A 16717-nucleotide genomic window follows, 5' to 3' on the forward strand; every position below is an offset into this window, starting at 1 on the left:
GTTGATTCTCTCCCTCTCAAATCTCCAAACTCACATCCTCCTCCCAACTCAGAAAGCTTCTAATCTTTCCTCCAATTAGAAATCAGATAACCTAACCTTGTATCCTAGTTTATATTTAGTTAGTTATTTTCTTTTAGTGTATAACAATTCATCTCCCCTTTTATTTGGGGTCTAGTGCCAAGCTGAGGAGGTCTAATCCTGCTTCCTTATGCAACTGGCATGCATTGCTTAATAAATCAATATGTTCAGAAGCTCCAACCTTTGCTTTTCCTCAGTTATTTCAGCATTCCCATGTCATATGGAGACTACTTGCCCCTTCAGAACTTCAGGTACTGTGATCTGATCTGCTGATGAACCCTGAGGTCCTCTGGCCTTTGCCCCCAGTCCCACTGGTTCTCTTGGGACCTTCAGGCCTTATTATCATATTATTTTATCAGCAATACAGCTGGATTCTCCCATTTGTGTTGTCTCCCTTAATTGAGTATGATGTGCTTGAGATCAGGAGCTGCCTCACTCTCTTATTTGTATCCTTAGAGCTTAATGTAATGCATGGCACATAGTAGGCATTTAATAAAGATTTTTGCTCTTTTATTCATGATGAGAGACTATTGTTTCATCTTTGTAGCTCTGGTTGCTTATAGCAGATGCTTAATAAATGTTTTTTGACATACAAATGATCACTACTAAGCGAATAATTGGTTCAATTCAAACCAATGGTTCAGGGCTAGTTATTAAGAAAATAATGAATGGAAGTAAATTAGAAGTAGTCTGAGATGATTTAATTCTCTTCACTGCAAATTGTGGAACATCAGGTCTCATAATTAAAATTACAAATAACCCAAAGGCCTATAGAGAGACATTGGAGACTACAGTGTATTTTCCATTGTGACTTCTACATCGACTGGAAAAGGAGATTGGTTGATCAAGTACCAATGATGAGACACAACAGATAGATAGTCTCTCAGGTTAATGAATATCCTTGAGATACTAAAGTCTTTCATTCCCTGCCTTGGGTGGGTCCTCTCCAAAGGATTACAGGCAAACATGAGCAAGAATCCTATAGGAAAAGAAGGTATGAAGAGCTTGCAATCTATATCTGTGGCAAGAATAACAGATAAAATAACAGATTCTTCAAAATGCTCAAGTATTTTTTTTTCACTGAGAATGAAAAAAAAATTGCTTTGCTCTGGGGGAAAGAATCCTCTTGTTGAACCATGTTGCAAAGCCAAGTAGAAGAGAAACTCAAAGAGACTGAAGTGGTTCCCAGGATCATGCTGGAAAGGATCATGGGGATCCACTAATCTAACTCCCTTGTTTGGCAGATGAGGAATGTGAGGCTCATGGAGGGCAAATGAGTCTCCTAAGGCCAGTATAAGCATCGCAGGAATTTCACCTTAGGTCCTTGGATGCCTCTTGCCACCACACTATCTATATACTGAGAAATCCAAAGGAAGAAAAAGAACTTCATAGCATCATATTTGTTTATATAGTCATAGGACCAAGAAATCTGAAAATCGAGTTCCTGGACATTCTCTCCTGGTCCCCCAAATCCTTCTACTACCATGGACTATTTTCCATTCAGACACCAACAGAATTTCAGCTTTTAAAAAAACCTCACTACTTTTCTTGCCAAAAACAACAGCAAAAAAAATTAAAATAAGCCCTTTCCCCTGACACTAGGAATCATGTCATAACCAAACTTGAACTAAAATTTAAGTTTAAACTTATCACCAGTAGTAGGACCTTAATTGCTATTTTATTCCTTAGCTGAACCTCTCAGATACACAAAAGAAAGATTTCCAGGGCTTTGTTCCAGTATGAACTCTTCCCTTGGCTTGCACCAGAACACCATAAACTATAATAAGGAGAGTTATGAAGCTCTCCAACTCAATGAGGGAGTGCATCTGAAAATATGACTTTTCAATTACTTTATGATTGCCAAAAAATGTGGGTTAGGACTATGGAAGACCTCATGGAGGAGACAGGAGAGCATTCTCCAACCTAATGACTCAGAAAAGACTGTTCAGTATTAAGGGCAGTAATCTGTATGGCAGGGAAATATCTATTTATTTTCATTTAAGCAGAGGAGAGGAGGGGGAATCTCCATGTTAAAGTCTTTTGGTTAGCAGAAGCCTATTTAAAGGAGTCAGAGAAAAAGATATAATAAGGGACCAAGGAGTAAGGATGCAGAAAACTGAACGTCAGTAGAAAAAAAGGGAGGAGGGAAAGGACAAGAAGGAGCAAAAAGAGAGGACACCTTCACAAAATGCATCTCCCAAAATGAAAATATTGCTCACTGAATCCAAAAGATGCATTTCAGATGAAAGTGCATGATTTATCACTTGTTTATTTGGGTAATTTGGGGGGGGGTTGGATCTACAAAATTATTTACAAAAATCAATAATCTGGAAATGTTTTCTGTGATAATACATGTACAGGCCAGATTGGATTGCTTGTCAGCTCTGGCAGGGGGCAGGGAAGAGGGGAGGGAGGCAATATGGATCATATGACTTTGGAAAACTTATGTGGAAATTTGTTATTAAAATAAAAATTGAATAATTAAAAAATGCATTTCATATGCTACTGAAACTGACTAAGGCAGCAGAGGAGACTGTAGTTGAAAAATAATTCCAGCCCAGGTTTCAGGGTTAGGACAGAGTACTTTAATTTCTCCTTCCTGGAGTAGTGGAATTCCCAGAGATTTTAAAGTTTTCCAAAGTGAAATGATCTTGGAGTGAGGAGGTTGGGCATTTCTGTATTCTAGTGGGTGTCTAGCCGGGAACTAGAGGGAACGGAAGAAAGTTAAATAACATGCCTAGGTTTCAGTTTCAAGTTTTTTGGTTATGGGCAAGTGGAAATGCAGAAATGCTGAGGACAGTTCTAACTTTGGAATGTGAGATTGCCATGTGGTTAGTACAGGTGGGACAGTGTTCAAAAACAGAACTCTGGGCCAGACAGGGATTAGCAGATTCAAAATCTGCTTTCTCTTCCAGTAGGATCTGTTCAATGCTAAGACAACTCCAATTTATTCTGTATGAGATACTTGATGGGAAAATTGCTCTAAATCCTTAATAGTTTCCTTTTTAAATAGTTCCCTTTTCTGACCAGGCAAATTAGAGAATAATCTCCTGTCTTCTCCATCAGACTTCCCAAGTTTTTAACCGACATTTTTTCCATCACATTAATGTCATTTATTTGTTTTTCTTTTTTAAAAATAAACTTTACCTTCTGTCTTAGAATTAGTACTAAGTTTTGGTTTCAAGGTAGAAGAGCATTAAGGGCTAGACAAATGGAGTTAAGTGATTTGCCCAGGATAACACAGCTAGGAAGTATGCAAGGTCAGATCTGAACCCAGGACCTCCCATTTCTAACCCCTGTGACACCTAGCTTCCTCTCTGCTAAAGGCATTTAAAAGGCATATTTTCAGACCCCTTCCCTCATTCAGCGGGAAACTCTCATAATCATCCCTGATCTTTGGAACCTAATAATTAGGATGGAATAGTGGATACTCATTTTACAAAAGGCCATATTTACTCATATTTGTTTTTCTTCTATGGCCATATTACATTTCATTCTGGCAAGTCCATGGATTTTTCCTAAATAGAAGCTGCCAGGAAAAAAACCAGTTTCATCATCCAGTGTCTTGTCTCTTTTTTCTGATATGCTTCCTAGAGCAAGAAATAACATCTTGGGAGTATCCTTGAGACATCTTGAGAGGTACAACACAGAGTTTGGGCACTTTTTACTTTCAAGTTGGCTTTTGAATGATTTATGTTGGAAAAGCTAAAAATGTACTATTTGTTTGTATTTGCTCATTTCCTAGGAGCTGGAATACAACCTGGGTCCATTCTTCCACAAAGACCTCCTGGAGGTGGGTTTCATTCCAGCATGAGAAACAGTTGAAGATACATTTTTATTTCCTTCAATCCATTCTCTCAATTATATCCCTTGTGATACTTTGCCTTTTCCTCAGGCTACACACTTACGAGGGAACAACCTCTGTTCAAACCCCATTCCAATTAAATGTAACTGCTCTTGCTGTTAAATATTTATGGAGCATGGTTACTCCACAAATTCACGTTTTTAAAGACAGATACAGTATAATCACCTTAGATTCTACTCTGCTGCTTCTGCTTCCAACAGAAAAATGTGTTACTATCTCTTATTGTGGGCTAGTCAGTTGTACTTTGACCTATTCTCAAATAAAAAGGTATTTTAGATTGTTCTACGACCCCAAATATGTAGGAGTGACACTTCATCACAAAACCCCATCTTATAATGATTCACCTGACATAAAGCAGCTTTCCAGTGACCATCCTAGGATTCCTGAATCCAGTAGCACAGATACACCAGCAAAAACCTCACTTTAGCACCCCATTCTCCTATGTGTCACAGATATCTCTGATCTGATGTGACCCATCAGTAAACCTCAGGTCCTGCTGGTTGCTGATCCCAAACCCATCCTAAAACATAATTTATGTATTTCAAGAACACTACTAATGAGAGCTCTTTTCCTTTTTAAAAGGCTCTTTATACCAGAATAGAGGGTCATTAAAATCAACTGAAATAGTGATATGATTTGGGAAAGGACCAGGAATGCCAATTTTGAGTTGTTTCTTACTGTTAAATATTAGACCAATGGAAAATCCTTACAAAACACTGAGAAAAATTACTCATCGGTCAAACCATTGGGATGAATTTGAAATGCCAATACCTGGGAACAGTTTATTCATCATATCCTTCAGTGTTCACCTAAGATGAACGCAGGAAATGGGCCTGATGTGAGATAGTTGTGACTTATGTATCACTATCTCTTGCAAATTATTAAGAGGAGAAATATTATATAGAATTTGACAAGATCTTTTGAATAAGGTCAGGATATGCTTTGTATTCAATGACTCTATTGACAAAGTAGACCTAGAGGGATATAGTGAAATGCTGGAAAATGTAATAAAGAATTTAGAAATAAAAGAGGTCAAACACTTGTGGATTATTCATAAGTCATATAATGGTAGAAACAGATTCTTCAAGAAGTAAAGTCTGACTGGTAGAAATGGAGAACAGCAAATAACAACAACAACAAATTAAATTAACCATTTTAACCAATAGGAAATAGCTGGTAACTTATTTTAAGATTAGTGGTACATCTTGAATTCAGACCATTGACTAGGTAAGAGTCAAAACTAAATCCACAATAAGAGAAAAAAAAGATTAGAAGAATACTTACCAGTAAATCACTCCAATATGGTTTAAATAAGCTACGTTCTTTGAAGAAGGGGGAAGGAGGAGGCAGCTAGGTGGTTCAGTGGATAGAGAGCCAAGCTTGGAGACAGGAGGTCCAAGGTTTCAATCTGAGCTCAGATATTTCCTAGCTGTGTGATCATGAGCAAGTTATTCACCCCACATTGCTTAGCAATTACTACTCTTCTACCTTAGAGCCAATATATAATATTAATTTTAAGATGGAAAGTAAAGATTTCAAAAAAGAAGAGAAGGGAATAAAAATAAAGATATTGGTCATCTGACCAACATTTCTTAGATAAGTAAGATGTAAAACAATCACAAGAGGATCCCAAAGGACTTTCTTAGCCAGTAAACATTGGATCTTTCAACCAAGTAGAGAAATGGTAGCAATAGTTTACAAAAGAAATTTACTTGCAAAATATGGCATAGGCAATTAGAAGATCATAAGCCAATATGACTTCATAAAATAGTAAAAAAAAAACAGTTGAGGGCAAACAAACCTACAGAAAATTTTGCCTGAGATTTCATTAAGTCAGATCGTTGCATAATCAATTACAGATGAAATTAAACAAAGACAAACCAATAATTGTGAAATGGGATAGCTCTGCTCACGTTTCTAAAGTGATCTATTTTCATCACTGACGACAGTGGAACTTCCATATTAAGACTCCAACACCTCGGTAATCTTATTGGCTATATAAGGAGATAGAGATTGGCAGTCAAGAAAGGGAAATTGGAAAAAGTGACTGCACCTACTCAGAGAGAAAAATCCAGAGAAGCCAGCTCTGGAGGTAGCAGTACTTTCAAATTATTCAGGGATAGATTTTGAAGATAAAAAGGGTAGAAACTAAAAGAATGTCAAAGATCATAGAAATGTTACATGAAAAAGAGTGGCCAAGAAAACCAGTGAATCATAAGCCTATTTATTCATTTATAGAAAGGATTTATGAGATTTATTTTTTATTTATTGAGGGGTTTATATTTGTTCTAATTTTATTAATTTCATACAGTTTCATTGGTGTGGCACCTTCCCTGAAACTTATTATCCTAGGGTTTCTGGGAGCACCAAGAGGTTAAATGGTTCACTTAGGGTCCTACAACCAATGACTATCAGAGATAGAACTTGAACCTAGGACTGGTCTTTCTTAACTCTGTTCGATTCAGTAAGTCTATCAGCCACTCATTCAACAAACAGTATTTTTTTTGCACTAGTCAGTATGCTAAGACCTAGAGATATAAAGAAATGGGGATTCCTAACTTCATTAAACTCACATTCTAATGAAAAAGATAAAATGTAAATAGTTACACAAGATCCATACAGAGTAGATGGAAGTAAACTGAGAGGGAAAGATTCTATCATATGGGGAGCAGAGAGAAGAAACGGAGGGATTATGGGAAAGGCCTTATAAAGAAGCTGGAATTTGAGCTGAGTCTTTAAATGAATATTTACAAATATATGAAATATCCCAATAATAACTACTTTTCAGAGGAAGAAATTGAACAAGCCATAAATGAACTTCCAAAGGGGAGAAGGGGGAAACCTGCAGGACTAGGTGTTTCAAAAGTGATTCTGTCAAACATTAATAGAACAATTACACAATTATTATACAAAGTATAGGCAAAAGTTGCAAAAGAAGAGCTCTACCAAATTCCTTCTATAACATAGATGTGGTCTTCATATAAAAATAATAGAAAGTTGATAGAGGGGAAAAAACTAAATCCAATATCTTTTAGGAATATTGATGCAAGAAATTTTACATAAAATATGGCTACAAAATATTTGCAAAAAACTTAAAACAACTTATCACAAAGGTTATATGCCATGACCAGTTGGATTTATACCAGGAAAGTATGATTGGTTTACTAGAAAAAAAAATAAATTTAACCATATTAATAACAAAATGTAATTATACCAAGATGCAGAAAAAGGTTTTACAAAATATATTTCTATTATAAGTAATAGACAATGTAGGAATAAGTGGACTTTTCCTAAAAATAACAAATATCTAAATCCAAGAGCTACCATGATATGCAATAGGAATAAAGGAGAAACATTTTCAGTAAATTTAGGAATGAATGAAACAAAAATACTCATTTAACCTAGTATTAGAAATGCTGGCTTTTACAACTTAGACAAGAAAAAGAAATTAAGGGAATAAGTATAGGTAAAGAAGAAACACAATGATCACTTTTTAACAGATGATATGATTACATACTGAAAAAACCCTAAAGAGTCAACCAAAAACTAACTGAAGCAATTAATGTGGGCAAACTTACATCATAACAAAGAAATCTGTATAAGTCATTGCTATTTCTATATAATGCTAATAAAACCTGGAAGGAAGAGAGAGAAATACATATTCTATTTAACATAACCACAGAATATACAAAATACTTAGGTGTCTACTTACCAACATACATACAAGAACTATGTAAATCCAATTACAAGCCACTGTTTAGAGAAATACAGACTTAAAAAGTATTAATTGCTTATGGGAGGTTGAATCAATTTAATGAAATGACAATACTATCTAAATGAATTTACTTTTTCAGTTTCATGACAAACTACCAAAGGATTACTTTATAGAACTAGAAAAAAAAACAAAATTAATATAGAGGTCAATAATCTTAAGGGAAATAATGAAAAAAGTAGGAATAAAGAAGTACCTCAAACTATAACACAAGTCAGTACTTTGCAAAGCAATTTGTACCTTTTAAAAAATAGATTGATCACTGAAACAGATTAGGTACAGAAAAAACCAAATTAATATAGTAGCCTAGAACTTGAGAAGCATAAATATTCTAGTTCCTGGGAAAAGGCCACACTATTTGAATAAAAACTGCTATGAAAATTGGACATAATATACTTTATTCCTAGATAAGTTCCAAATAGATATGTGATCTAGATATAAAAGGTCACATCATCAGCAAGTGAGAAAAATATGAAAAAATTATCTAGCAGCTATTTGGATAGAGTGGAAGAAAAGTTCACAACCAGACGAGAGATATAGAGGATGACAGAAAATAAAATATATAATTTTGATTGCATAAAATAAAAAGGTGTTACATAAATTCAATAAAGCTACAAATAAAGAGGAAATAAGTAAGTGGGGGAAAACCATCTATGCAGCTAGTTTCCCTTGATAAAGATCTCATTTCCAAAATATATAATGAATGGATTCAAATTTATAAGAATAAAGGTCAATTGATAAGAATATGAATGGGGAGCAGCACAGTAGAGAGAGCACCTAGAGAACCTGGGTTTAAGTGTGGCCTCAGACACTTATGAGGTGTTTGTTCATGGGCAAGTTACTTAACTCCAGTTGTCTAGTTCTTCTCTTTTATCTTAGAATTAATTCTAAGACAAAAGTTAAGGGTTTAAAGAAAACAAATGGATAGTTCTCAAGAGAAGAAATCCAGGCTATCTATAATTATATGAAAAAATGCTGCAAATCACTAATTAGAGAAATACAAATCAAAGGAAGTTCCAAAATTCTACCTTACATCCAACATATTGGCAAAGATGACAAAAAAAAAAGAAAATGATAAACATTGGAGGAACTATAGAGAAATAATTATGCTGATGGTTAGTGGACCTGTGAATGGGTATAATCATTATGAAAAATAAAAAGTTACCAAACAGCACTTGCCCTTTGACTTAATTATACTAATTATAATTATTTATTATATAATACTATATTATAATGTATATTATTTATATATATTATAATATATAATAATAAAAATACTAATAATAGCTTACATTTATGAAGCATTTACTATGTGTTAGGTACTGTGCTCAGTGCTTTACAACTACTATCTCATTCAATCCTCACAATGACCTATTAGATGGGTGTTATTATTATTCCCATTTTATAGATGAAAAGACTGAGGCAAAGCATGATTAAATGACTTGTCCAGGGTCCCACAGTCAGTGTCTGAGAATGGATTTGAATCTAGATCTTTTTGTCTCCAGACCTGTATTTTATCCACTGATCTATCTAGATGTCCTAGCTATACCACTAGCTGTGCCACTGGTAACTATATATCTAAAAGATATCAAAGAAATGTGTAAAAATAGTTGTACAAAGTAATTTATAGAAGCTCTTTTGGTGGTGGCAATAAAACTAAAAGCCAAAGGAATGCCCATCAAGTAACTGGATGATAGCTCAATAAATTGTAATATGTGAATGGGACAAAATATAACTATGCTATGAGAAATTAGGAAATTGATGGTTTAAGGAAGCTATTGATGCACAATGAAGAAACCTGAACTAGGAGAACAATTTATATAATAGCATCAATATTATAAAAATGGATAATCTCAAAAACTTGTAGAAACTGGTGAAGGATAGAATGAGTTGCACCAGGAGAACAGTTTATATAATGACAACACTCTAAAGATAAATAATTTTCAAAGCTATAAGAATCATAACAATGAAATGAGTATGCATGATTGCAGAGCACCAGTGATGAAATTGATAGCTGATAGGTTTAAAGTGCAGAATGTTTTATTTTTTTTAAAGAAAGCCAAAGAGAAAGTTGGTGTTGTTTGACTATGTGATATGATTTTTTAAAAATTGTTTTTCTTTTTTTCCTTTTTCAATCAGATGAGGAGAGGTGGGAGGAGAGAGAAAATAGGTTTCTGTTTATTCAAAAAAGCTCTTGGAAATGGGGGGTCTACAGGTGTGGAATATTGCATACACTCAGATGAAGTCATTATTGTTTGTTTTGCCTTCTTTTATTTTATTTTTTTTTGTATTATAAAAGATTTCTCATGGGATGGATGCTGTCTGAAAATATTTGTAATGTTAAAACAAAAAATGGCATTATAAGTATTAAAAAAGACAATTGTTATATTTCTCCTTAGTAAAAAAAATTTAAACTTTTTTTTTGCTAAAATACTGACCTTCCATCTTAGAATCAATACTGTGTATTGGTTCCAAGGCAGAAGAGTGGTAAGGGCAAGGCAATGGGGTTTAAGTGACTTGCCCAGAGTCACACAAGTAGAAAGTGTCTGAGATCACATTTGAACCCAGGACCTCCTGTTTCTAGGCCTGGCTCTCAATCCACTGAACCACCCAGATGCCCCCCCCCCAAATAAACTATTTTCGTAAAACTGCAGTAATAAAGGACAACAGATGAACAGCCTGAATATTACACTTTTTTACAAAACATAAATGACCCAGAGGACATTCTTTAATATGTGAGGATAGAAAAGCACGAATGAGATTTTCCCAGAAGAGAAGACCTGGATTGGCTATGTGAGGAAGTGTTCACATTAATGAGACCTCCTGGAGCTATTAAATTTTGTAAATATTTTAATAGGTTTAAGTACAAGCTAAAGTGTTTAAATAAGTTTAAATGTTCCTAAATTGGGTACATCTGCCCAACTCTATTTGGTCTATCACCCTCTAAAACAGCAGATTCCTAAGTATGAGACAAGACATGAATAAGTGCTCCTGGAGCATGGAATAAGGTCCAAGGAAGAATGGAGTAAAAGAATGCTAGGACTGGGAGTCTTGTGTGGGGCTGGCATATTTCATACTAGAGTTAGCTAGTTGGTATAGTGGATAGACTGCCAGGCATAGAGTTAGGTAGTTCAAATTCAACTTCAGATAGTTATTAGCTAGGTGATCCCTGGGCAAGTCACTTAACTTTCACCTGCCTCTATTTCCCATCTAAAAATGGTTTACTACTCCCAAGGTTATTATGATGAGAAAATGAGAAAATACTTGTTAAGCCTTAAATTTCTTGAGAAACACCAGCTATTATTATTATTAGCTATTACACTGAGTTTTGGAGAAAGTAAAAGATGTGGATTGACTTTGAGAAGAAGGAAGGGAACCGAGGAGGAGGAATAGCATATTGATATGGAATAGAAAGAGTGAGTTGTGAATATGTTGCAATTAGCAGCCCAGAATGGTCAGAGGAGAGAAAACATGTTTAATAATATTTGATAAGTGAGTTTGGAGAGATGGAGGAAAGCATGAAAGACTGTCTTCATTTATGGAAAAAAGGTTTGAGAAGGAGTTGTGTGGAGGAAAGAGGGAGGAATAGCAAATGTTAGACATCGGGCACCTCTGTCTGAAAGGGGGCTAGATAGTGGGGAAATAAATATGAGCCTAAAAATAAGAAGAGAAATCATTTCTTTAAGTAAACAATTTTTTATTTGAAAATTTTTATTTAATTAATTTAGAATATTTTTCCACAGTTACATGATTCATGTTCTTTCCCTTCCCTCCTCACCACCCCACCCCATAGCCGATGGGCAATTCCACTAGGTTTTACATATATCATTGATCAAGACCTATTTCCTTATTATTGATAACTGCACCAGGGTGAGTAAACAATTCTTAACCCAAGTTCTGTGAACTTGTTCAAATATTTTTCATAACCAAATTTCAATATGATGGGTTTCCTTTATGATCCTATGAATTTTTTCTATGCCAAGAATAGAATTTTATAGTGTTTTAAAGTTTATGAAGTGTTTTACATATGTAATATCATTTGATCCTCACAATCACCTTGTGAAATAGGTATATTATTATCATTATTCCCATTTTATAAGAAGCAAGAAGGGAACTAGAGGCCCCATTAGACCATCAAAATAGCCAGTGTGTGTCAGAGAAAAAGGAGTAAGAACCTCTTGATTATTAACTTAACTTGCTTTCTTCCCACTGTTTTTTCTGCTGAAGGGACATCATAAAAAGACTAGCTAGGGTAACTAAGGTATAAGCTACTAGGAAAATGGCATTAGAAATCTCTGAGCCAAATATCCAAATACATACAATTTCATCACCTCCAGAGACATGATTTACTTCAAGTTATATTATGACATTAAAAACCTTTGGGAAAAATGAAATGTGGTATAACAAGATGAAATATAATGAGATTATATGATTTAAAGAGACTGTCTCAAAGGGGTTTTAAATCAATTACATCATACTGCATGCTGGTTATAATGTGGTTTTAAGAATCTAATCAACATACCTTCATGAAGAATAAAAAGCTGTGCTTGAGAGGGAGAATATATATGCTGTAATAAACGTCAGAGATAATCTTTGAATGTGTGACTTGGGGAATGGTATATAAAGCCACCAGGTGATGTCATAGTCCCATAACAAAATGGAAGGAGACCCACACCATCACTTTCTTATTTCCCACTAATTTCTCCCACAGTAAACATAGTCAGAATCCCTATGAATCACTCACATTTTAGCTCATTTCCTATCTCTTGGTGTGGAGATGTTATTTCCAAAATGACAGCCTGACTTTGAGCCAAACACAAATTTCTTATGGTGTATATGACTCACAGGAAAGAATGTCTCATGGGGTATCAGGAAGAGAAAAAAATAGAAAGTCTAAACACTTGGGTTCAGAGGAACATACAAAGAAATAGAGCAAAATATGTGTAATTCTGACAGCTGGACCAAAAAAAGAAGGCATTAAAGATGGATGCTTTAGTCAACATGGTGAACAGCTATGCCAGAAATCTGACTCATTGCTTTCAAAATGATACACCAACCTAGAAGAACTTTGGTTAAAAATGGATGACCATAACTGATGTTTATTAAATAAGCCAAAGAGAGGGATAGGGACTGGGCCTGTGAGTTCATTGGTATGGGGCATTCCCAGGTGAGAAAAAGCTCTCTACTAATGCAGGTTGATACTTTCTCTGTGACATTATCTCAAACAGTTGTAATGAGCATCCAGAAGTTAAATGACTTGTAGCTACTATATATCAGATGTGGGATCTGACCCCAGCTCTTCCTTTAGCCCCAACACCACACTTCTATTGCAATTCAATTGAACATTTACCATGTGCCTATTATGTTTGAGGCACTGTTACCTATGTAAAAACAAGAAAGTGGAAAACAGTCTCTGCTCTCAAACAGCTTATATTTGAAGAGTGGAGTTGCGAATGACCTGGAAAGTATCATTACCCATGTGGAACAGTGAATATTATGCCATTGGATATTGCTGATATCTGGCGAATCTGGGGTGCAGTAGCCTCAATTCATCCTGGGAGCTGAGCCAAAGTAGGAATTTTTTCCTAATCCTAGACTTCCAGCATGCTGTGGGAACCCTAGAACTCATCTATTCTCTCAGGTAGCATGGGGACACTCTGCCTAGTCCTAGGCAACAGCATGAGGCTGCAATTAGATTGCTAGTCTTGTAGAACCTATTATTTTTGTCTTTGGCAGGGGATGATTATTATTCCATGATTTCATGACACTGGGGCTCAGAAGGCATACACAGTCAGAGACCTTTTCTACCAAGAACAAGAATTTCCTAACATCAACTTAATACACAGTGTTACTACCCTCTCCTTGCAAATATCCTCTCTTTGGGTTTTTATAACACTGTTCTCTCTTGGTTTGTCTCCTACTTGTCTGATGGCTCCTTCTCTGTCTCCTTTGTTGGATCATCATGCATCATGTGCCCTTTTACTGTGAGAGTGCTCTGTCCTGGACCCTTTTCTTCTCTCTCTCTAAATTCTCTTGGTGACTTCATCAGTTTATGTGGATTTAATAATCATACCTATCCTGATATCTCTGAGATCTAGATGGCCCTAACCTCTTTCCTGAGCTTGAGACCTCCACAATCAAATGTTCCCAGGGCATTTCAAGATGGATTTCACACAAGTATCTTCAGCTAAATTTGTCTAAAAAAGAACTCATTATCTTTCCCTCCAAATGCTCTCCTCTTCTGAATTTCCTTATTTCTTTCAAGGTACTTAACTACCAGCCTTCTAGTTATCCAGATTTGAAGTTAAGAGTCATACTTTGCTCCTTACTCTCAGTCACCTCATCCATTCAATCGCCAAACCTTGTAATTTCATCTTTTAAACAGATCTCCCATTTGTCTTTTTCTGTAGAATCACTATCCTGGTTTTAGGTCCTCATAACCATTTGTCTAGATTATTGCAATTGCCTTCCAACTTATTTCCTTATATCATTTTCCATCCATCCCTCACAAACTGATTTTTCTAAAGTGTATATCTGGTCATGTCTCTTCCCTTCTCATTAAATTCTACTGACTCCATATCACTGCCAAGATCAAGATTTATTTAAGATTTATCACTGCCTTTATTTAAGATTTAAAGTCATTCACTATATGGTCCTAACCTACTTTTTTGATCTTCATTTTATACATATTTCCCTTCATGCACAGTGCAGTCCAGTCAAACTAGGCTCCTTGATATCTCTTATACATGACTCCACTTTTCCTATTTCTGTGCTATTGCACTGACTGATTTCCTTGGGTATAGAATGCATTCTCTCCTTAGTTCTATCTTTTATAATCCTTGGTTTCCTTCAAGGTTTAACTTAAATACTTCTTTCACTATCAGGTCTTTCTTATCCTCTAAATCATCTTAATTAAAAATTAATTCTTTATGGACTGAATATATGTGTGTTTAATTTTTGTCTATATATCTTAGACCCCAGCACTGCAGTTGGCATACAGTAGTCACTCAATAAGTGCTTATTGACTGAGTAATTGGACCTTAAAGAACCAGGGATTTCAGACTTGCTATATAGAGCAATATTCATGTTATTTTATTTACTTTTTTCTACAATTTCTGAAAAGTCAGTTAATAACTGAAAATAGTGGAACACCACAACTACAGCAGAGTCACAACTACAGGTGACCCAAAGAGCAAGAGTATGACTGGATGGAAGTATAAGCAAGTGCCAGATGTTATCTAAAATTATTTGCATAAACAAATTAAAATAAGGCATCCTCAAAAGCTGGAGTGAATGGAAAAGGAGATGGACCATTCAGTAAGAGCACAGGGCAACAGAGAGATGGCCAAAGTGTGGACTGATATCTATAAGATACCACTAAAAGAAATTTAAAAAAAATTTTAAAAGAGAAAGGCCCCCATAACATTGGGCAAACCCACCTTAGTGACGGGATATGATAGATTGCAATTGACACTGATAAGGACTGCTAAAAAGATCATGGAAACACTGATGTACCCATAAGATACCATTCTAAGCTGTTCTGCTCATTGAACTATCTAAGAATCCACAACACTGTTCTAGGCTCCCAGCAGTACTGGTGTACCTGTAACATATTACCTCATCACTGTTCTCCAGGTCCTGTTTCATTGGAGAGGTTATTTTCTAATATAAAGATTTTCTTTCATCCTTTTCAATGTGTGTGATAAATGATGGCTAAAACATGTGGCTTTAGAAAGTTAAAAACTCATAGAATGTCTTATCTGAAAGATCTCCTAGAACAGCAATTCTCAAAGTGTGGTCTGTAGACCCTCAAAATCCTTTCTAGGCATCAAAGTCAAAACTATTTTCAAAATAACACTAAAATGTTATCTGTCTACTGAAATACTCTTCTCTTTTCCAATGATATAACTACATGAGACCCAATTTTCTTTATATACCTCAATCAAAACAACATATAGGGATGAAGAAGCAGATATGAGAACTCAGTTTTCTTCTATTAAGCTATGCATTAAAGAAACTTGCAAAATATGTAACATAGTAATCTGGAATCATGCTCAAAAAGTTATAAATTGCATGTATTCTTAGACTCAGCAATACCACTGTTGGGTCTATTTCCCAAGGAAATCAGGGGAAAAGAAAAAGAACCTACATGTTCTAAAATAATTTGGCCAGCTTTCTTTGCGTAGGCAAAGAACTGGAAACTGAGGGGATGTCCATCAATTGAGGAATGGCTGAACAATTTGTGGTATATAACAGTGATGGAATACTACTGGGTCATAAAAATGATGAGCAGGTTAATTTTTAAAAAGGGAAATACATAAAATTATGGAAAGCAAAATGAGTAGAACAAAGAATACATTACATATACAGCTATAGAATTAATGTTTAAAGAACAACTTGGGAATATCCACATTCAAAGAAAGAACTGATAAACAGAAACATAAAAGACATAGCTTATATACATATATATACATACTTTTTTTGGTCAAGTTGTGCCTTCTCCAGTGTTGAGAAGGGAAGGAGGGAGAGAGATACAAAGCAATAAACAAATAAATAAAAAATTAAATATATAAAACAATGCTTCTCTTTTCACTACATTTTTATTGTTTTGGAAAATATGGTTTTTATTAAAATGCTGTTTATGTTAATGTATGGGTTTATTATTTTAATAATTAAATAAATTTTTAAAATTATCAGTTTTAATTTTTAATGTAATAAATATCAATAGTTACAAGCCACATAAGCATAAGCTCTTTGGGGTCTTTAATAATTTTTTAACCCAATCTAGCTTAGAATCAATACTGTGTATTGGTTCCAAGGGAGAAGAGTAGTAAGGGCTGGGCAATGGGAATTAAATGACTTGCCCAGGTTCACACAGCTAGGAAGTGTCTGAGGTCATATTTTAATCAAGGACCTCTCATTGCTAATCCAGATTTCATTCCACTGAGCCACCTAGCTGTCCCCTTTCCCCTAATAATTTTTAAGAGTATAACAAGATCCCA

General features: G+C 35.0%; 1 protein-coding gene across 6 annotated transcripts in view; it reads right to left on the reverse strand.

Annotated features, from left to right (window-relative positions):
* BTBD16 (BTB domain containing 16) overlaps positions 1–16717 on the reverse strand; it is a 130622-nt gene that overhangs the window by 42441 nt on the left and 71464 nt on the right. The window lies entirely within an intron of this gene.

The sequence above is a fragment of the Monodelphis domestica genome, chromosome 1 (assembly GCF_027887165.1).
Source record: "Monodelphis domestica isolate mMonDom1 chromosome 1, mMonDom1.pri, whole genome shotgun sequence".
In the NCBI taxonomy this organism is placed as follows: domain Eukaryota; kingdom Metazoa; phylum Chordata; class Mammalia; order Didelphimorphia; family Didelphidae; genus Monodelphis; species Monodelphis domestica.